This window comes from Charadrius vociferus, unplaced genomic scaffold, assembly GCF_000708025.1.
Source record: "Charadrius vociferus isolate BGI_N301 unplaced genomic scaffold, ASM70802v2 scaffold472, whole genome shotgun sequence".
NCBI lineage: Eukaryota > Metazoa > Chordata > Aves > Charadriiformes > Charadriidae > Charadrius > Charadrius vociferus.
Genome location: NW_009647735.1, coordinates 8,785,796 through 8,807,729, shown reverse-complemented (window position 1 = coordinate 8,807,729; position 21,934 = coordinate 8,785,796). Strand labels below are relative to the sequence as shown.

At 45.4% G+C, this 21,934-nt stretch overlaps 1 protein-coding gene across 1 annotated transcript in view; it reads left to right on the top strand.

The window, feature by feature from the left end:
- Window positions 1-20,703: 20,703 nt before the first annotated feature.
- The window catches only part of SLC6A14 (solute carrier family 6 (amino acid transporter), member 14), an 18,485-nt gene continuing 17,254 nt past the window's right edge, over window positions 20,704-21,934 (top strand). The window contains exon 1 of the mRNA XM_009881803.1: window positions 20,704-20,745. The gene's annotated coding sequence lies outside the window, so the exon portion shown is untranslated. The remainder of the gene's footprint in view (window positions 20,746-21,934) is intronic.

Genomic DNA, 21,934 nt, shown 5'->3' with positions numbered 1-21,934 from the left:
GGCAGTGTCACCACAGAGGTGTCAGAGAACGCAGGAATTATGCTTACAAATCCTTAAAGGGAGGGTGCAAGGGGGATGGGAACAGTCTTTTTTCAGTGGTGCCCAGTGACAGGACAAGAGGTAATGGGCAGAAGCTTGGACATAGGAAGTTCCATCTGAACCTGAGGAGGGCCTTCTCTGCGGTGAGGGCGGCAGAGCAGTGGCACAGGCTGCCCAGAGAGGTGGGGGAGTCTCCCCCTCTGGAGCCATCCCAAACCCGCCTGGACGCCGTCCTGTGCCACTGCTGGAGGTGCGCCTGCTCTGGCGGGGGGGTTGGACTAGATGATCTCCAGAGGTCCCTTCCAACCCTGACCATTCTGTGATTCTGTGATTCTGTGAATTGATGTGCATTGTGTATGCATCAACATTTTCTGAAAAATAGGCAATAAGCACCCCAAAAGGTTTAGGTCCTTTCAAAGTCCTTATATCCTTAGGTGATAATTGGGCCGCAGTTCTGCTGAGAGCAAGCTTGCTTCAGAGAAGTTCAGGATATCTTTTTTTTATCTTTTTTTTTTTAATAAAAAGTATTTTCATTGGCTGGTTTAGGAACCCAGCTGGAGCTGGCAGTACAACTTTAGCAGTTGTACAGTACCATCCTTTTTTAAAGTGCTTTACAACAATGTCTCCTTCCACCCGGATTTTATTCCCCCTCTCCCAGTTGAACCACCACCCTGACTGAATATATCTGCTCTGCCTCAAATCAGTTGTCACGTGTGGATCTGTTTCTCAGCACCTTTAATCAGCATGCCCAGCGAGCTCTTGGGGACCAGGACCGGCCCCCAGTACATCTGGCACATGGCCTGAGTCTCTTACCACTATGACCACACCTATCAAATAGCAATAAAATAAAATGGTGAGATCCTACCCCTACTTCTTTATAGCTGGGGTTCTCTAAAAAAGTGTTGTAATAACCTGTGTGAATTAGTGGCAAATACACAGGCAGGGAATAGCGTATGTGCAGAGTGGGACGGGGGGGCTTTCTGAGGGAGGGATGTCACAGGGAGGGAGCGAGGGCAGGAAAGGAACCTCTGTGTGCTTCTCCCCAGGTATCACACCTTTGCTGCATATTAAAATGTAATAAATGAGCATTGCGTTGCTCCGGCAAGGGAAGAGTGGCTTGGATCTCTCGTCTCGGTGTGCATATCTGGTACCTAGCATTGTTCTGATTTGGATACTTTGGAAGATGATGATTCACACTTCAGAGGTTCTTCACCCTCAGCTGGCCATGACCTCGCTATCCCTTTTCCTTGCAGTGATCCCAGCCGTGGCTGTGGGCTCTGTCTGGTGTGAACAGCATTTCACTGCATGCTCACAGGCTCTGGTTGTCACCATGACATGGTTGGGTTTTTCAGGTCAGTGCTGTAGTGTCCTGGTTTCATCTGGGACAGAGTGAGTTTTCTTTCTAGTAGTTGTGCTTCAGATGTGGTATGAAAGGAATGTCAATAATACATATTGTTTCCGTTGTTGCCAGGTGATGTTTATAGTTTCAAGGACTTTTTTTTCAGCTTCCCATAGAAGCTGAGAAGAAGCTTAGACAGAACGACGGAATGGTCATTCTGTACCATAGACCTCATGCTCGGTATATAAATGGGGGGTGGGTACTCGCCATCACTGCTTGGGACGGTGCCAATTCCCCGAGTGGTGAGAGTGACTTCTATCATTATTGTTATTGTTATTTTCCTTTTCTGATATTGTTCTATTAACCTGTCTTTATCTCAGCCCATGAGGGATTTTTTCCCTTTTCACTCCTTTTCTCCCTCTCCTCCCCACCCTTCTGGGGTGGAAAGGAGTTGAGCGAGCAGCTTGCGTGCTCCTAACTGCCGGCTGGGGTTAATCCACGACATGCAGGCACTGCAGAAACACATGCACAGAAAGTTTTTATCTATGCAAATAAAGGGATCTGCAGGGAAAGGGATGACTGCTCCATGGCCAAGCTAACAGAGTGATTTGTACCAAATATTAAATTTCCTCTACTCGGTGCCAACTTCTCAGCACTGCCAGGCAGCAGCTGCTGCCCCGTCCCGCTCCTGTGTGCCCACTGCCGAGGGGCCCACATCCAGGCGGAGTGGAAAGGAGAAATGGCAGCTTCGGCGGTGTCTGTGCTCCAAAGCACAATGTGACTTCCAAGATCTTTCGTGTTTCAGTATGATTTTGGCCACGTCGTTTTTCCATACGCAGCCTTTCTCTAGCAGCAGTAGTTCAGCTAATATCGTAGGCCCATTACTTACAAAAAGAAGCAGATTTTAATTGTGGTAAATCCTAGGGCTGGATGAGGCCATACCAAGGGCAGTAAGGGAAGGAGAGACCAAAATGGCAGCAAAAAATGGTTGAACTCTGCTGCCGGTACTTAAGGAAGGACATCGCAGGTCTTTAAGGCAGTGCTGGGTGGGAAGAGGAGATGCTGGAGGAGCGCAAGGAGAGATTTCTTTGGAACTGTAGGACAAAATTCCTTCTGTTAATCAATACAGGAGCTTCCTCTTATCTGAAGAGAAGGAAGTTGCGAGAAAAACAGACCTGAGCAGTAGGTCAAGTCCCACCTTGCTTAAGCCAACAGAGTATTCTACTCTCTGTGTGTGTGGTTTCCACAAATAATTTTCTAGGCTGGTGGGAAGTTAGTGAGTGTGATACTTCTGTACCTTGAATCTTCACAAAATACCAGTCAGGTCCTGTTTGAAAGAAATAAATTGCTATTTCTTGCAGATCTTTCAGTATGTTCCTGTTGGCCCTGGAGGCATTATACTTCAGGCAGTTGGGAGCTATTACAAGAACATATTGGAGTTTGGAGTTTGAAAGAGAGAGCTGTAGAAAGATAATCAAGTTGTTAAAGATGCTCACAATGTTGTTAAAATTTTATTTATACTGTGTGATTGTCTGCCGAGATTCTCCTGAGCAGAATCCAAACTGAAAAATGACTGATTTCCAGTCTTGCTTTCCAACTTGGAGCACTGGTATGAGCTTCCAATTATACAAACAAAGTTGAATCTAATTCTCAGCACTGTAATCTCTTTTTGACTCAAATTTAGGCATGATCTTTTTGCCCATTTTGAAGAAAAATGCAGCAAACAGTGAATACAATTAAGCTAGGGCGAACTAGAAGCAAGTTTGTACTGAAGTGCTGAATACAGACAGAATGAGCTGGGAGAGTCGATACACTTTCACCTTGGTACTACAACTGCAGCCCCCCCCCGGTGAAGTTATGTCTCTGAATGGGATGAAATAATGGCCTTTTGCAGCAATTATTGTTGTTCTGACATTGTTCTTCACCTGCAGAGTACCTTTATTGCACAAAAATGCCCCATTAAACCAGGACACTGCCTTTGAATAAGGGCTATAATGATTTTTGGATTTTGAAAACGGCATTAATAAAAAATAACTGAGATTGGGCACCGAAAAAATTCTGTTGGACATTAGAAAATAGAATTATATGGAAAGCCAGCCCAGAAAATAAAAAGTCAGGTCAAGCAAGACACAGACTAACTACAGTAGCTCAACACTTTTATAGTGGTAGAAGTAGTAATCATAGAATCATAGAATGGTTTAGGTTGGAAAGGACATTGAAGATCATCGAGTTCCACCCCTCTGCCCTGGACAGGGACACCTCCCACCAGCCCAGGTTGCCCAAGGTCACATCCAGCCTGGCCTTGAACACCTCCAGGGATGGGGCCTCAACAACCTCTCTGGGCAACCTGTGCCAGTGCCTCACCACCCTTAAAGTGAAAAACTTCTTCCTAATGTTTAATCTAAACCTGCCCTCTTCCAGTTTATAGCCATGCCCCCTCGTCCTGTCACTACCTGCCCCAGTAAAAAGTCCCTCCCCAGCTCTCCTGGAGCCCCTTTAGGGACTGGAAGGCCGCAATAAGATCTCCCCGGAGCCTTCTCTTCTCCAGGCTGAACAGCCCCAACTTTCTTTCATAATGAATACGAAAGATGAAGCTATAACTTAAGACATGCTACAAATTAGCAGCAGATGCTCATACCAGCCTGCCACAGGATGTTACCACATAAACCCAGAGTTCAAGCCTAATAAAGGCAAGCTTGGTGTTACAACACCAAAAAAAAAAAAGCTACAGCTTTTTAAAATTCATGATCATTAGAAGAAAGCATTAAATTATTTAACATCAGAAGTGAACAATAAATAAGAATAGTTAATATGAGCTTTCTCAGACAGCATCCAAGACAGCCAAAGATGTTTTCTGGTGGAAAACATCACCTCAAAATTCAGTGGAGAATTTAATTTTTCTGTTTTTCACACAGGAAACCTGAAAACAATTTTCTCTGCCAGTTGAACTAGCATTGCCATTACTTTTGCTTTCTTTTTTCTGTTTGCTTGAATGAAGATTTTTAGCCAATTTTTTTTTTTATTATTAATTTTAATTCAAAGCTAAAGTTTCTCAGTAGTTTGTTTGGTTTTTTTTTTAAACAATTGTCCAATATTTTTGCCTTAGGAAAAGAGACTTGGCAATTCTTTACCTGTCCAAGATCACCAACAGTACAAAATGGTACAAAGCGGTAGAGCACAGCCCTCTTCGCAGCGTGGGTGACCCAGAGCTGGAGCAGAGGCATAAACAGAGAGCGCACTGAAGGGCTGAGAGCTGCCTCTTGCTCCGAGGGTGAGGGCAGAGCCAACCCTCCTGGGTCCCACTCGTGCTGTTACGGGAAGGGAGATGTACGACAAAAACTTGCGGTGAGCAACACAGCACATTCCTCCTCACTGAGCTTGAGTGTTTCCTCTCATTGCGGGGTCAATCCCGTTTTCAGCTTGTTTTCAGCTTTGGCTTCATAGGCCGGGCCGGCCCCACGCGGTGCCTGTGTTTCACAAGGCGCTGCTGACCCGCTCCCCAGACCTTTGCGGTGTGACCATGTTACCTACTTTCTTGAACTTTTCACTCGTTGGCCTTTACTCTGCGACTGCTGCAGGTGGAACTACACGCTAATCCGTTTATGCCGTCTTCCTGCTCGCAAATCTATGGGAGGAGAGGATTTGATAAAGGTTTGAGTAAACTCCGTTTGGGTAGAACGGAGAAGGGAAGGTTATCTTGGGTTATCTTTGTGTCTAAACTCCAGCCGCTGCTGTGTAAATAAATTACCTTCCTCAATGCCAGGCCAAGTAACTTTAAGGAAAGTTTAAAAAATAAACCTCACACCTTTGAAACAAATTGGCCGGAAAACAAAACTAGAACCAAACAATTGATAGTATCTGGGAGGTGCCTCTTAGCACAGCTCCACGACAGGTATGGAAGCCTCCTACGTTTCCCCCCACCATGGCCTCGCAGCACCGTATGTGGTTCGGGGCATCCGTGAGCAGGGACAAGCAAAGCGGGGACGCAGCAGGAGGTGTGCTGAATGCTTTTAACGCCTCCCTGTGGGGGGTCTCTCTTGTCACATGGCTCGGTGAGCATGAACAAATAGAGCTCGTGGCACAATGGGACTGATATTTGCACTCCTGCTCCTCAGTCCCTTCATGTTCGGAGTATTTTAACCGGTGAGAGCTGTGGTGTGTGCGGCGGTGATAGCCATAGCTGGAGGGCAGAGAGGAGCACAGGAGGCTGTACCGAGTGTCAGAGGAGAGGCATGGACGAGCAAGGACAGGGACTGCATTTGGGATGCTGGATGCCACCATTCTCCTGCCGTCTCCTCCCGCCTGACAGCACGAAGCTGGGAGCAGTGGTGCTGTGGAGCAGGCCTGATATGCCCAAATAAAACCACAGCTTTGGAGGATCACAATCATTGATACCGTCTCTCACAGTATCCTTCTGGATAAACTGTCCAGCACACCGCTAGACAAGTTCATCGTACGTTGGGTGAGCAATTGGCTGATGGGTCTGCCTCAAAGGGTTACAGCAAATGGGGCGACATCAGGCTGGTGCCCACTCACCAGTGGGGTTCCCCAGGGCTCAATTTTAGGGCCAGTGTTCTTTAATATTTTTATAAATGATCTGGACGAAGGAATTGAATGTACATTAAGTTACTTTGCAGATGATACTAAACTAGGAGGACCTGTGGGCTCCCTCGAGGGCCGAGAGGCCGCACAGAGACATCTGGATAGACAAGAGAGCTGGGCATCACCGACCGCATGAAATGTAACTAGAGCAAAAGCCGGATTCTCCATCTGGGACAGGGCAATCCTGGTTATATGCACAAATTGGGGGATGAGAGCCCCACGGAAAGAGATCTGGGGTTTGGGCTGATGGCAGTTTGAATAGGAGTCAACAGTGTGCCCTGGCAGCCAAAGGGGCCAGCCGTGTCCTGGGGTGCATCAAGCACTGCATCGCGAGCCAGTCAAGGGAGGTGACTGTGCTACTCTGCCCTGCACTGGTGCGGCCCCACCTCTAGCTTTGTGTGCAGTTCTGGGCACCTCACTATAAGAATCCCAGAATCCCAGACTGGTCAGGGCTGGAAGGTCCCTCTGGAGCTCCCCCAGTGCCACCCGCTGCCAGAGCAGGGGCACCTCCAGCACTGGCACAGGACGGTGTCCAGGCGGGTTTGGGATGGCTCCAGAGGGGGAGACTCCCCCACCTCTCTGGGCAGCCTCTGCCACTGCTCTGCCGCCCTCACAGCAGAGAAGTTCCTCCTCAGGTTGAGATGGAACTCCCGATGCTCCAGTTTGTGCCCGTTCCCTCTTGTTCTATCACTGGGCACCACTGAAAAAAGGACATCAAACTATTAGATTGTGTCCAGAGGAGGGTGGCCGAGATGGCGAAAGGCCTTGAATACAAGCTGAGATCACTTGGCTTGTTCAGCTTGGAAAAGAGAAGGCTGAGGGGGACAGTGGAGGGGGAGGTGTTTGTCTCCTCTCTCTGGTGACCAGCAATAGGACACGCAGGAATGGTATGAAGCTGTGTCAGGGGAAGTTCAGACTGGACATTAGGAAAAGGTTCTTCACTGAGAGGGTCACTGGAACAGGCTGCCCAGGGAAGTGGTCAGGGCGCCAAGCCCGTCAGAGTTCAAGGCATGTCTGGATGACGCTCTAGTCATAGTGTTTAGTGGTCCTGCAAGGAGCAGGGAGTTGGACTTGCTGATCCTTATGTGTCCCTTCCATGATTCTATGATTCATTTAGCTCAGCATGGACTTGCAGGGGAGGAGTCCTTTAAGTTTCCCTGTGTTCAGGACTTACTGACAGACTCAGGAATACAATTATTTGGAAAAACAAGGACCTTAACCAAGGAAAAAAATTTGGGAAAACAAGGACCAAGACCTTAGCCTCCCAATTTGCAAGCTAAAAGATTTGGCTTAGCTTGGCAGGAGGTTACTGCAATCTTTAAAGCGATTAACAAAGCTTCGTAGGATCCATTTAGTAGGTTCTAAACACAGCTTGGTTTCTTCAGCAATATATATAATGAAATGTAACCTACACTAGTCTCTGGCAACTTCCACGGGGACCTACTGTGTCCCTTTTGGGAAACAAAATGAATTTTATGTAGCCTTTTGGAATCCAATTCTCCATCTGGCCTACTGCATTCTGCTCACACAGAAATTTTTTCAGCTGAATGTAGCTGCAAATAAAAAAGAGACTGTTAAATCTGTTAGGCATTGCACTTGACAGATGATGGTGTAGTTTAACAAAAAATATGAAAAAGTCTGATATTTCCTTCCTGGTCTAGTCTAATCCACAGAAAGCATACAAGACATAAAAATATTAAATTATTTGAGTTTTTTTAAAACAGAAACTAAGTAATAGTATTTAATAGGAGAAAATAAAATACTAAAAGAAGGAAATTTATTATATTTTCTCATTTTGAGCTAATACAAGAATTAAACCATCACATTCTCTTACAAAAGCTATATATACCCTTTGACTACTAGCTTAGGGCAACTACTGGTCCATTGCAACCCAACTTCTCTCTTTCCTCTGAAAAGAGAGAGGGAAAAGTTTGTTTAAAAAGAAGGTTTTCTTCACTGAGTGAGACACTACCTCTGACTGTATCCAAGTGTTTTTTCATAAAAAGAACTGAAGGGGGACAGGAAGAATAAAATAGAAAAAAGTGTTTTGCTGAGGATTGCACCACATGATTTCTTGGCTGCAGTGGCATTTTATACCGGTGCTGACTTTCGTTCACAGACACAGCCAAACCGCGTGCACGGGATTTTGTTCCAATACCAGAATGTTGCTATTGAATAAACAGCCTTATTCTCAGCTACCGCTGGAAAAGGCCCTCACTAGAGCAAAGAGCAGTTGTGTCCAACACTGAAGGGTTCCTCCTGTGCAGGTGCCTCCTTGGCAGAGGGCACACTTAGCACACTCCCTCGCCAGGTGTTTCCAGTCGGATGTCCAAGAAAGAAGGTCCCAGGTCATTGCTGAGGTTTGAAAACTTGGCTGAGGAGGAGGAGGAGGAGGACTAGTTCTGTCACCAGGAAAACCAGCCCGATGGGTTTCAGTACTGTTAACACAGCTTGGTTTCTTCAGCAACTGTAAACACGAGTAATCCTTCGGTAGAAAACAGTTGTCATGGAGCTTCTGGAAGAGGAAGAAGTAAGGTATTTATAGAAATGGCTTGAGGTCATCTGAGTGTCTTTGACCAGTGTGACTGACACAGGCTCCAAGGCTCATGCATGTACACAAGCTAAGCTTGGCATCTCATTAGAGGGGTGGGGAATGGAGATAGTGTTAGTCAAACAAACAAGTTACACTTGTTATCCATCTCCCACAATTAAGCTTGAACTTTGTCTCTCTCTCAGCGTCCTGCTGTGAAATGGGAATTTCTGTTGTGATTGCACGTGGCTTAGGTTTTGTGTATGTTGGTTAAATGGTGTCTGGGTTATATATCAGTTGGTCCAAACTGGAAGAAGCAGGAGCAGATGCACAAGAAATTGGTTGAAGAGAGAAAAGGAAATAGCCAACACACACACAAGCACACCTTGTCTACTGCATCTGCAAATTCTTCATCATTCATGACACAAAGTAAGCGTGGTCAAAAACCTTAGAGGCTGGCAGATTTCAATAGAGGTGAGAAATTAGGTATTGTGATCTCATAAAAGAGCTTTCCAAATGTATTTAAATCCAATGAGGATAGATACAGCTGATGATTGACTCAGAGAAAGAGAGTTGCAGAGGACAACTGCAGGGTTTGGATGACATCATAGAGCTTTATTATTTCATTATTGTAAGGTTTCATAGCATCATCACAACTTTTGTGTATGTGATGGACCCATGGTATTGTCTAGGTATGGGACAGACTCTGGAGCTAATAATTGCTGTGAATTCTTGTTTTAATGGCTACTGTCAAGTCTTCAATCTCAAATGCCATCTCAGCAGAAGAGTTGAGGGAGGAAAATACTTGGGTTCTTCACCGGGTTTGTTTTTTTTTCCCAGAAGAAAAGTATCTTCTATTTTCCTGGCATTAGTCTGTCAAGAAGTTGTGTTTCCCAAGCCTGCGGAGATGCCCTGTGTACTGCTTTCTGCCTGCTGAGCCTGTGAAGCGCCATACTATATCCAAACTGCAAATCCAGGCTTCAGAAACATTAATATCATTTATCTGCCGTTTCCTGTTTAATTGCTTCTCTAGGGCTGTCAAAGCCTTCTTTTAATTTTTTTTTCCATAACTGTAAATGATTTCAGGGTGTTAGAAGCTTTTAGTTGTTCTATTTCACTAGTGTTTCTTTTTCTCATCTCCAGCAAGCTTTTGCTTTGATGTTGATTTTTTAAGCACTGAGTTTTTTCTGAATTTCTCTTTTTCAGGCATCTCACTTGCATTGCTACTAGTGTTCACTAAATTAGATCTCAGGATTAAACCATGACACATAACAATATTAAAACAGGTCACCTCTGGCTGCCTCTGTTCACTCTGAGATGAGGATAAGCTGTTTCTCTTGTAGCTTTTAGAGGAAAAAACAGTTTCAGCAGAAGGGCCAGATAAAGCAAGACCCGAGTCCTTGCTTCAGCCTAGATCTCCATTCTCTTCAGTGGCATAACAATATTCCAACTGCAGAGGTTTACTTCATTTCATATGAAAAAAGCAAAAAGCTCATTCACCTCATAGGCAGGAGGCTGGACTAGAGGTACCTCCCAGCCCGAGTTGTTCTGTGATCCTAAACGGTGTATTTCTCAGTTCTGCAGCAGAAATGATACAAATGCTCAGGTTAAGTTGAAAGAAAAAAATGGTGATTACAACAAAATTAAAAAATGTTTTGAAAATAAAATGAAATATTATGTTACAATTTCCCCCTTTTTATTTTTTTTTTTAAATGCTCGAGCTTTTTGCTGTATTTGAGACTGTTTAGTCCTTGGAAAATCAGTTTGAATGAATTTGCTATTTAGCAAAGACATGTGTCCCACCTCCAGTGACTTCCTCCCTGACACTTTTCCCATTATAAAACAGACTAATATGATCTAATCATCTGCGAATGTAGTTTAGCTTGTTTTGTCTCCAGTGGGAAACTACCATCAAACATTAACCATTAACTTAATAAATAATTGTATTAAAGTGATAAAAGCTTTAGACTTACTGGTTCAGCTTTATCACCTGCTAGGATCAACAGCTTTTCAGATGGCTGGAGAATGTGCCTCTTCTGTTTGGGCTTCCATGTAAACATGATGCTTAGATTGTCTTCAAAGGTTGCATCCTTGTCCTCCCCGCTCTTTGTCCCTGCCTGTGGTTACCCCTGTTCAAAGGAGCTTAACCCAGACTGGAAGAGGTGCAGAGAAGGGATGTCAGAAGGACCAGAGGAATTGAGATGCAGAGTAGAGGAATTTGGTTTATTTACCTTGGAAATACCAAAGACTGAGAGGAGATATGATAGGTCTCAATAGACAAGGGCAAAAGGAAGGATGAGAGGAAAGAAGGGGAAGGGGGGGATAGTAACAAAGCAGGAAAAGCAAGCTAATTAAACACAAGAACAGCTGTTTAAAAAAGTACGTTTGATCTTCAGAGGTGTCAGACTGTGGGACAATGCTCTATCTGGAGTAGCGGGGGGAAAACCTTCACTGGTTAAACTGAAATCTGACCATTTTGAGAGGGCAATGGTATGACACTACTGTCCATAGCATATTAAATTCCTGCTTGGTGTCTTCTGACACCACAGCGACTGACTTCTTCCTACTAAAGAAGCTGACTGAGTTAAACCCTTCCAGATCATCCATTCTAACAAATATTTGTAGAAATGTTTACTTTTTTAGTTCTGACCCTGTAATAATAATGCTTGTTACCTTCTTTTGGTAAAGAAGAAGATCCACGTGCCAAGTTGGTAAATACTCGTACTATTTTGGAGCACAGCTAGCAAGTTAGCCATTTGCAGCCTGTTTTATCGTTTGTGACCTTAGTGTGCCTGTGAAACCCCTGACCTGGTTCAGAGTGCCATGTTGTGATAGTATTCTTCTGTTTGCAATCTTTATCTTACTAAGTGAAAGGCCTAAAACAGGTGTCCATGTCAATAAATATTGTGCTTGAAATAGTCAGACTAGTGGGGATGTTATCTGACCTTGATTTAGGCAGATAAGGAAGGACCGGACCTCGATCTTTATATAAACAGCCAGCAGCACAGCAGTAAATCTGTGTCCCAGTGTGGCAGATACTGAATTCTTCTCTAGGGTTCAGTTTCCTCGCCGCAACCAACACCCACTTTACCAGCCGATGCGTGCCCACGGAGAAAGCATATTCATTGTCAAGTGAGCCAGTGAACCCTGAAAAGCCTTAGGAAATTATCAAGATGTACCAGAGTGTACCAGTGATTGAATTGGCATCACCAATAGCCTTTTAGTCTTTGATGGGGAAACTGTTTCTTTCAGGGCACCATCAATATCCTTGTAATCTTGTTGAGGTTAACAAACGAGAACATCTATTGTTTGGTGTCTCGGCCAGTTACCTCACACACACCCAGAATAAGTCCATGTCATTTGAATGCAAATGAAAAAACATGATTGTCTTCTCATCAGTTAAGCAAGTGGGTAAACCCAGCCCTCTTTGTTTGGCTTTATTTTCTACCACGATATTTCCTCCCTCTCCTTCCATGTTCACTTAGGTAGGAAGGATACTAGTTTGAACACAAAACTGGGTAATTTAGCCTGTAAAGCAACACTATATACGGACTAAAGCCAAGAAATAGGAGGAAACTGAAACATCTGCACTGGAACTGTTTGCCCAGAGAGGTTGTGGAAGCTCCATCCCTGGAGGTGTTCAAGGCCAGGTTGGACAGGGCTTGGAGCAACCTGGGCTGGGGGGAGGTGTCCCTGCCCAGGGCAGCAGGGGTGGGACTCGACGATCCTTAAGGTCCCTTCCAACCCAAACCCGTTCTATGATTCCATGAGTCTGTCTGAAAGAGGAAGCCAGCCACTATTAACCCCTTGTTGGAAGGACTGACTTCCATGTGTTGCCCCTTCTACTACCAGTGCATAGTTTAACACCAGTGTCATCTTAATGCTGCACGCAGACCTGGAGCCCTTCCTCAGTGTCCCAGTAAAGAAGGCAACCATGACTTACACCCTGGGAAGATTCAGGTAATGTCTTGTTCTATTTCCAGACACACATATCAGAATAGAGGTGACCAATTTATATGCTGAACAATTCCTCCTTTCTGGAACCACATTCCAACATCAAAGCTCATTTTCCAGGGAACAAATGAAAAATAACAACAGCAAAAAAAAAAGCCCTCACTCCAAAGCAGAATGCAAATTTTCATGTATCTAACAGAGCTGTGTCTTACAGGAGGGTCTGCTACCCGCAGAATCTTGTATAAGCAGGACTGGCACATCCTCCCAAACGTGGATGTTTGCGGGCACCATAGCACACACCGCCAGAACCAAAGCTTGTGAGGTTACCATTTGGTTGGCATCTCCCACTAGAACGGCCCAAGTGAAATGCTACCTTGAAACATCTGTAGAACAAAGTGACACGGGATTAGTTAATGAAATTCTGCAAAGCAACGATCAATTGATCAATAAACATAGAACCTTACAGTTTGGACACGTATTGTCAATTCTTAAAGGAAGGTTAACGCTCAGAAATTATGGTTTCAAATGAATCTAATCTCTCCACATTGCAACAGCTCTGGAGCGTTTGTACTAAGTCTTGGAATATCAGCTCAAATGTGCCTGGAATCGGACGGGATAACGGAAGGAAATTTCCCAGGATGTTCCCCAGCCTTCCCGGCACTGCGCTGTGCAGTTGGGAAAATGACCGTGTTATGTGATTGTCAGCGGGACGGGACCTGCTTTGATTAAAGCGTCTAATCACATTCCTTAATGGAGGCAGGTCCTCTCCATTCAGCAGCCTGAAAACGTCGGGCGCTTTAACTGCATACCTCTGGCTGCTATAACAAGACAGATCTGCCTGCTTATGCTGGCGTGGGAGGTATGGCTGCAAAGCGTGTGTCTGAATAAGCAAACAAATACAATATCTCTGCCCATTTCTTGGTTTTGAAGTAGCCGTTCTGTAAACTCCGTTACTATTTTTAACTTCTTACTGGCTACCAGGACTCAGCAATAAATCTGTACAGCCTCTTTACACAGTCCTAAAAGCAGTTTCATGTGCTCGGTGCTGCCTGGAACCGTCCTGGAGACCTTCCCATCACAGACAGAAGATCTGGTTCTCTCCTTCAGCTTTTACAACTGTAAAAAGTAAACCCAGAGAGGAGATGAGCCTTTGGTGATAAAAAACTGAACACCGTACAGCCATCACAACTGGATTTTCACTCTAAACTGGAGCGTTTCTCACAGCTCGCCTTCCATGGATCAATATTTGCCATACATCATGGATTATATGTTAACTTTCCAGGGGTTGCTCAAACCCTATTTTCAGTAGTCACTGCTGCTGTGACATGTCCTGGTGTTCCCTGCCAGCTGCATCCTGGTCCTTGAGTCTTGCTCCATCGCACCGGTAGGACGTCAGCGCAGTTTCTTACTTTGCATTCCTGTGCAAGCTTTACTCCCTGGCTTGCCGGTCATGGAGAGGTTTGTAATGAGGAGTGCGGGAGATCACAGGATTGCCAGACCAAGATTATGCAAAGTAACTCATGGCTGAAGAACAGTTTGCAAAGCTTCACGATCCGTAAGCGACTGGATGAGTGCCATCAGATGTTGGTAACTGCCCCAGCCTGAAGGAACAAAGTGCCTTCAGACTGCTTTTTTCACCTGAAGGTTAAAACAAGCAACGGAAAACGCAGGTTCTTTGAGAATAAAAAAATAACAGTGTAAAACTCAATGCGTTATGAAGAAAATTAAACATCTTCAGCTTTGAGGAAAGTAGAGTGTATTTTTTTTCTATCCCCTGGATTAAAACATTTGTAGAAGTGGGCATCCTTTACACTGCAGAGCAGCTGTAACCTGGGGGAAGCAGGTTGTTAGCTCTGGGTATATTAATCCTTTTAGCAATTTGGCAGAGCAGCAAGCAACAGCTTTCTTGTAAACTTTTCCCAAAATTTAGGAATGGTAGATGTACATTTTTTTCCCACTAATTGTAGCAGAACTGTATCTTTCAATCTCTTCTTATATCTGAAGTTAAAAGAAAAAGCTTTCTCTGTCCATTGTGCAGTGATGCTTGCTATGGAGGGAGAAGAGATAAAACTCCGTTTGCTCCACCTGGAGCCCTGATCCCACATAAATCATGAGTTGAGCTGCCAGGAAAGATGTATTTTTACCCTGCATAACTAATAGCAAAGTGTCTTCTGAGAAAGGCTTTTCAGATGCACATCTGTACTGAGATGTCACATCAGGACTGTACTCAGTCCCTTATCTTTCTGTGCTGAGACTCCTTGAAGTATGATAGAAACTTTGGCCCTTCCCCAAAATAAATTACCTGCCCAGAGCAGCAATTAGGTGTAACTGTAATCCAAAACTGTAATCCTAGAAGCTTCATGCTGCAATGCTGCCTGGCCCTGACACATTTAATCACTGGGGGCCCTGAGTTTGGGCAGGGGAAGCTGGTTGGCCTGGAAAACCCTGAGGTTCCTCAGCAGTTTTGTTCTAGATCACCTGCAGCTCTGAGTGGCTTGATCCAAATCAGTGTTTCACGAGAAAACAGCATCCCTGTGGCTGTTGGGGCAGGTGCTGTGGGAGCGTGCTGAGAGGATGCACCTCCGAGCAGGTGTTGCCACTGCCACCTTGCTAATGGCATGGCCACCTGAAGGTGGGGGAGCTGCCTTCACACCCCTTTCACCCAGCCAAGGCTCTGGCCCTTCCACTGGGCTGTTGGGGTCAGATATGGCTGTTCTTGATGCTGCTGGAGAAGAGGACAGTGTTGGGCTGTGAGGATGGGCTGCTCAGAAGACTCTGAACCTGAGCCAGAGGGAGAGAGCCTCGAGGCCTGGAAAGGACAGCCAGGGGAGTGGCCAGGTTTGTGGCAACCAGGGTGTGTGTTGTGGGTTTTAAAATAACTTAGAGTGTTTCTAGTCAAAGCTTTTTCCAATCAATTATGGATTATCTAGGGGGTGGTCAGCTTTCTCCCCTGCTTGAGGGGAAGTGAAATGCACTCCCTGGCTTTAGAGGGGAGGAGGTCCTGTGGTGAGGATAAAGGAAATGATGAGTTCTGAGGTTCATGGGTCCAGTCCTTGTTTGCTGCAGTTCACGTGTTTTCTACTCAATAGGTGCTGCATAAAATACTTGAGCAGCCCTACCTCTGCTCTTCTCCTTGTAAAAGGAGTGTAAGAAGACCAATCTCTGATATAAGGGATTTCTAAGTCTAGTGATGGAAAGAACTGCAGAAGAACTATATAGCTGTAGGAATAATACATCTATCACTCATATACTTTTGAATACTTTTTAAATTTTTTTTAAGTTCTGAAGGTGTTCAGCCACACAATTGTTGTTCTAGTGTCCCTGCAATGTTGTTTGCTTGGGGCCATGAAGAAATATTCTATTGCAGCGGATATTGATGTATGAATCCTGCTTTTTCCTTTTAGACTTAGAATTGTGTTACGGTAACAGGTGACTTTTTATGGTGTTATTACTTGATATGGGGTTACTTTTGCTTACCTGAGAAGTCCCACTGACTGGGATGAGCTATTTCTGGGAGTAATTGCTAATCTGTAGGAACAGATATCACACAAAAGAAAGTGTTGATGGAGGTATTTCCTTTCCTAAGATGTGGGGCACTGCTAACAGCCCGGCTTTTATCCTGTTGTGAACGAGGACAATCATGAGGATAATTCTCTTGGAGATCACATAGCAGGGCTGCATGTTAATAAGTAAAACTACCTCAAGGAAAGGTGGACCGAGCTGAAAGGTCGTCTTTTTGCTGTGTGGTAGTCAATGCCTGTGTTTCAAAGCCTCACTGTTAGTCAGAAGCTTCTCAAGAATACGCATTTATGTTATCTTCTGTGAAAGGCTGTATGTGTGTAACTAGCGAGAGGGTGTAGAATTAAAAAAATCAAACCCCACCAGCTTCCAGTGTCTCCTGGCTCTCCCGAACACCATGAATATTGGCACTTGATACTGGGAAAGAATTTGAAACTGAAACTGCTAATGAGATTGATGAACTCAGTTCAGCACATTTGAAAATTAGTATTGTACTCATTCCTAGGCTTTATTTTACTCAATTAAAAATGACTCCTTAGTTTCTACTGGCCACGCCTCTGAAATATGTCCCAACAGGCAAGTCATTATATTCCAACACCTATGTGCTCGCCAATCATTAAGTTTTGATAATCGCACTCTCCCAGGTTTTAGTTCTCCTGTGCTTTATCTCTTCCCTTTGATTAGTTGCGTCTGTCGTTACGTCTTCCCCGGTAGGATACCCAAGCTTTGTGTTCACACGGTGTTTCAGTCACTTAAAGACAAGTCGAACGTGTTCGGAGTGGCCTCTGGGATGGTCAGGGAGGGGGCAGGAGGAGTGAGACCTGCCCGATGCATCTGATGTTTGTCTGGCACCAGGCTGCTTCCCCCGGGGAAAACTGAGATGCTCTGGACCACATGTGGAAGTGGAACTGGAGGAATGAGGAGCCCTTGGGCCGCAAGTGCTGTTGTTCACTGTGCTTCCGTAACTCTCCTGCAAGTCGGTATTTCAGCAGAGGTTTTTGCTGTTGATATCAACACTGAGCCTCTATTTAACCCTACTTCGAACACCTTAGTGCTTTTTTGGTTGCTTTGCTCCTTATTCTAGATGGAGCTCCGTGTTTGACAAGTATCATATATTCCCATATGGCAACTGTAGTAATATCTGACAAATTGACAAGTTCTCGGGGACTGGAGACTGCCAGTGCTACAAGGAAGGCTGTGTTATCCTGGAAAGAGCGAAGGATTTGAGGAGCCCATTCTGTCCGACAGCTCCTGAAGAGACTTGAGTGTCTTCTCAGGTTCATTTCAATGAAAACTCAAAAATAATAAAATCAGCTGGAGAACAACGTACCATAGATACAAAACTGACCAACAATCTTGCAAAATAGCCTTGAAAACACCTTGATTACTTCTGTGGCTGGAGACTTGTCTCTCCCTTGCGGACAGTAGAATCTTCTTCCAGACTCAGTGCAGTAGCAGAGCAGTACTGTAGAGCCTTTCCATTTTACTGGTAGATTTGAGCGAGCTTATTTCTGCCTTATAAATTTTTTCCCACATGCATATGTAAAACTTGCCCATTGCTCACTTGATTAGTGTGTCTTATGTTAACTGCAGGTTGCAGCCTGCTAAAAATGCCCGAAGGTAAATTTCTTTTCCGTATAGTTTCAAGTCTCCGCCCTCAAATATTAAAAAAGGGGTTTTCCTGGGAGCATGACGTAGGAGGCTTATGCGTTTTGCATCTACAGCACTTTTGCAACCGTTCTGTTGTGAGGAGCTGAGCAAGGGAGCTTTCAGCTGCCTCTTTTGTATTGGGGTAACAGACTGTCCATGGAGGCGAGTAGCTCAGCAGGAGTGACCTTGCTGCGCTTCTCACCTCTGAGATGGCCACAGGGATGAATCCAAAAGTGCTAAGTTGGGGGGAAAAAAACCTGATCAATCACCAGTCATTGAGATTAGGCCAATACAGGTCTTTAATACGATAACACGATGCATACTAGAGCTTAAGTGCCTTTACAAATATTGTGGAGGTTTCTCTTCAGACAGTGCCACTCCACAAAATAAAAAATATCTGACCGGAATCTGTTAATTTTGGTGAAACCCTTGGGAGAAAATATTTATTATTACATTATTGAACCAAACTCTTCAGGCATTACTGATAACTTTCAGTGCCCCCTTTCTAAGTTTCTGAATCACAATTTCTTAGCGTTTCCTTTCCATTAAGCCTTTAATGAAAATGAACTCATGGCTTGAGGTCCAAATGGAGTAGATGCATGCTTCCTGCTGGCCTGTTGAAGGGCAGCAAGGAACGTCCCAGCTGGGCAGGAAAGGCACAAAACCGATGAAGAAGGAAACTGGATCCAGGAAGGAGGATGTATAAAAGATCATCTCCTTTTCCCGTGAGCAAAATCTCACCCCTCGCTCTGATGGGATCAGCAGGGTTGAAAGAATCCATGTTGTATCTCCATGGTCTGAGGCACACAGACTGTTGGATGGGGGCCATCAGAACTAGGCAAGCCAGTGTTGGCACGAGGCCTCTTAAGTAATTATTTGTGTTTTGCTATAACCCCTGACAGCCTGCTCCCATACTCTGAAGCCTCAGATGCCTACTTTGGGAACAATTACCTTTTGTCTCTGTAATTTGCTTTGCCTGTGCCCTTGACAACATCATCATTGCCCTTTCATCCTGTCTTCTGAGCAGGAGGGCCGCTTCTTGCCATACCTTCCCTCTAGATACACTTCCACCTTGCTTACAGCTGGCACAGAGTGAAAGAATTTCTCACCAGATGGAGCATGCTGCCATGCTTTCAGGGGTTACTTGAATAATGATTGGTTTGTTTTTGTTGGTTTTTTTTTGTTAAGTTAGGGGTAAATTTTTGTTCTAGATCACCTGCAGTTCAGTTCACCACCAAGGAAACTGGCTCACTCGTTAGCGCTTGGTCTTGAAATCGAGGCAGATGCTTTCTTAAGCAGAAAGCATTAGTTTAAATGTGAACTGCGGGGCTTGATTCTGCTCACCTGTAGAGGAGAGGTTATTTCCTGCTGCTGCAGGAGCAAAAATTTTCCTCTTTACTTCATCTGTCAGTCTATAGCAGTCCTCTCTGGCTTTCTGATCCTCTCTTCTAGAGAGCATAATGTGGCTGTGGAGTTCTGGATGGAACTAATTACATGCTGCTGAGCGATGGGTAGGTGGTGTAGGTGATCTTCCTCCGATCCTGAAGGCCAACACGGTATGGAGGTTTGGTTTGGTTTGGGTTTTTTGCTTGGGTTGGCTGTTTTGGCTTGGGTTTTTTCCCTTTCTTGCATGTGTTACTGCCCTTTGGTTACCTGGTGGTTGGCTGTAGCTGTAGGGAAGCTGCTGTGCTGATGCTGGGGAAGAAAAAATGTGAGGAGGATGTTTGTGTCAGCCAGCAAATACAGGTGCATAGTCCCTCACTGCCATTTGTGGCTTTGTGGGAAGGTACTAGCATCCTTGTCATGGCCATCTAATGCCCACTGGCACATGCCTTGTTCTTCCGAGGTGCAGAGTAGGTTCATAACACCACAGTGGGTACCATGCTGGAGAAGGTCCAGCAAAGGGCTACAGAGATGATGAGGGGACTGGAGCATCTTTCTGATGAGGAAAGGCTGAGGGACTTGGGGCTTTTCAGTCTGGAGAAGAGAAGACTGAGGGGGATCTTATCAATGCTGATAAATCCTTCAAGGGAGGGTGCCAGGGGGATGGGAACAGTCTGTTTCCAGTGGTGCCCAGTGACAGGACAAGAGGGAACGGGCACAAACTGGAGCATCGGGAGTTCCATCTGGACCTGAGGAGGGCCTTCTCTGCTGTGAGGGCGGCAGAGCAGTGGCAGAGGCTGCCCAGAGAGGTGGGGGAGTCTCCCCCTCTGGAGCCATCCCAAACCCGCCTGGACGCCGTCCTGTGCCACTGCTGGAGGTGCCCCTGCTCTGGCAGGGGGCTGGACAGGATGATCACCAGTCTGGGATTTTATGGCGCAAGTGCCATGTAGCTGCACTCACAGGCATACCCCAACAGCAGCCGTGTGTAGTTTGATTCCTGACACAAGCACCTCCACAGAGAAGATGTGTTGGTCTGTGGGCAGGCAGGCACAGCTCCATCAGCTTTACATGGAGCATCCTTGTGTGCTCTTGGTGGGTTTGTCTGTTAGCCTTGCAGGACAGCAAGAATTACTCCTGCACTTGGGATCTTTTGTATTTTTGGCTCTCAGCTAGGGCAGACATTATTTTGAACTATGTGATTCACGTCAGGTAGGTGGACATGTCTATGTGCAGCTGCCCTTGCTGCTTGATCTTCTCTGGATGGGAGAAAACTTAATTTGTTTTTAGATTGATGACTGTTTTTTTCCAGGACTCGTGCATATTGGACGTGGCGAGGATGCGGGCATCTCTCACGTTCCTTCTTGCTCCGGATCTCTTTATCCTATTCTGCTATTGCAGAAGATACGGATTAAGAAACAGAACGCACTCATCATATGCTTAAATAACCACACCAAATACGTCCACTTCACCGCCATAGCTGTGTTTGTGTTAGCTAAGGGCAATACCCAACATCTGATAATAGCACTGGTGCAACCGAATGGAAAACGTGGGTATCTCACTGTTCCTAGGAACTGTTCCAAATTGTTTGCTGGGTTTTCAGCATGTTAAGGTTACCATTAATGGCCTTTTTTTCCTCTCTTCTTTTTTACCCCCAACTGGATGAACAGGGTGTTCAGTAAGCGGAATTCATAGTAATCCAGGGTTGCTTTCCAAAGGAAAAGAAAAAAAGGTTACTTAGGTACCTCGGTTATGCTGCTGGTTGGGAGATGGGATATCTCATCTCTGGCAGAGCTGAGCTGCCTTTGGTTTGCTGGTGGTTATCTCTGCATTTCTAGCTGAGATGTCCCGGTGGTAACTGGCTGGCAGGGTGTGAGCCCAGTGGGTGGCTGGGCTAGCTGCGAGGAACCGGCCCTCGGGGGCTCGAACCGCCCTCGGGCGAATGCAAATCCAAGTGCCGCACTCCGGGGCTGTGGAGTGAACCCAGAACAACGCCCTGCCGCAGGCGCGATTCCCCCTTCAGCGATACTCATCTCCCCAACTGCTCACCCCTGGAATCTTGACCCCACTGTGGTTTTTCTTTTTCCTCTTCAAATGCAGAAAACGCGTTAGACACACAACTTTCACATGGTCAGAAACGGAGCGCATCCCAGGAGTGGTACCTCCAGTATAGTTTTACTTTTAGTCATCTTGAGTTACACAGAGAGAATGCCACAGCCGGTGACTCTGCAGAGTTTCAACATACACTTAATCCTAATAAGGAGGGAGAGGCTGTGGCTAACAGGTTGTTTTTAATCTCATTTCATTTCTAAACAAGTTGATAGCCAGTTCTGAATCACGATCTCGGAAGAGAACTCGGTGCTTTTGTCAGGCCCAGCATTATTTACAGGAACGTTTTTGTTTCCCCCTGGGGAGATAGTGACCCACAGACACTGAAGTCACCCAAAATCCAAAGCAAACACGTGCTATCTCATTTTATTTCAAATTCATAACTCGGATCAGGATTATCAAAAAGGTTAATTTAGTTTATATACAGTTCAGATTGGCTTTGGAAGAATATTGAACTGTTTCTTGAGGTGTCCTGGTTTTGGGTGGGTTTCGTCTTGTTTCATACTGAACTGGCCTGAAGGTTTGCATTCGGCATTGGGGTTTGGCTGCGCGAATCCAGAATTCACAGGCGGCCCGTGAAAGGAGTGTTTTCCCAGATTTCTAAAATAGAAGGCTCCAGGAGAACTTGGTGCACAGGGTGATAAAATACAATCCGATTTTACCTTTCAGACGCTGTCCCCCACTCTTCTCACTCCTGGTATACCTCTCGGTCGTGGCCAGGGGGAGCGGTGCCAGGTAGCGCTTTACTCAACAAAAAACATCTCACTGGTTGGGGACAGAGAGCGCGTTTGTCACGGTGTGGATCTGGAAGA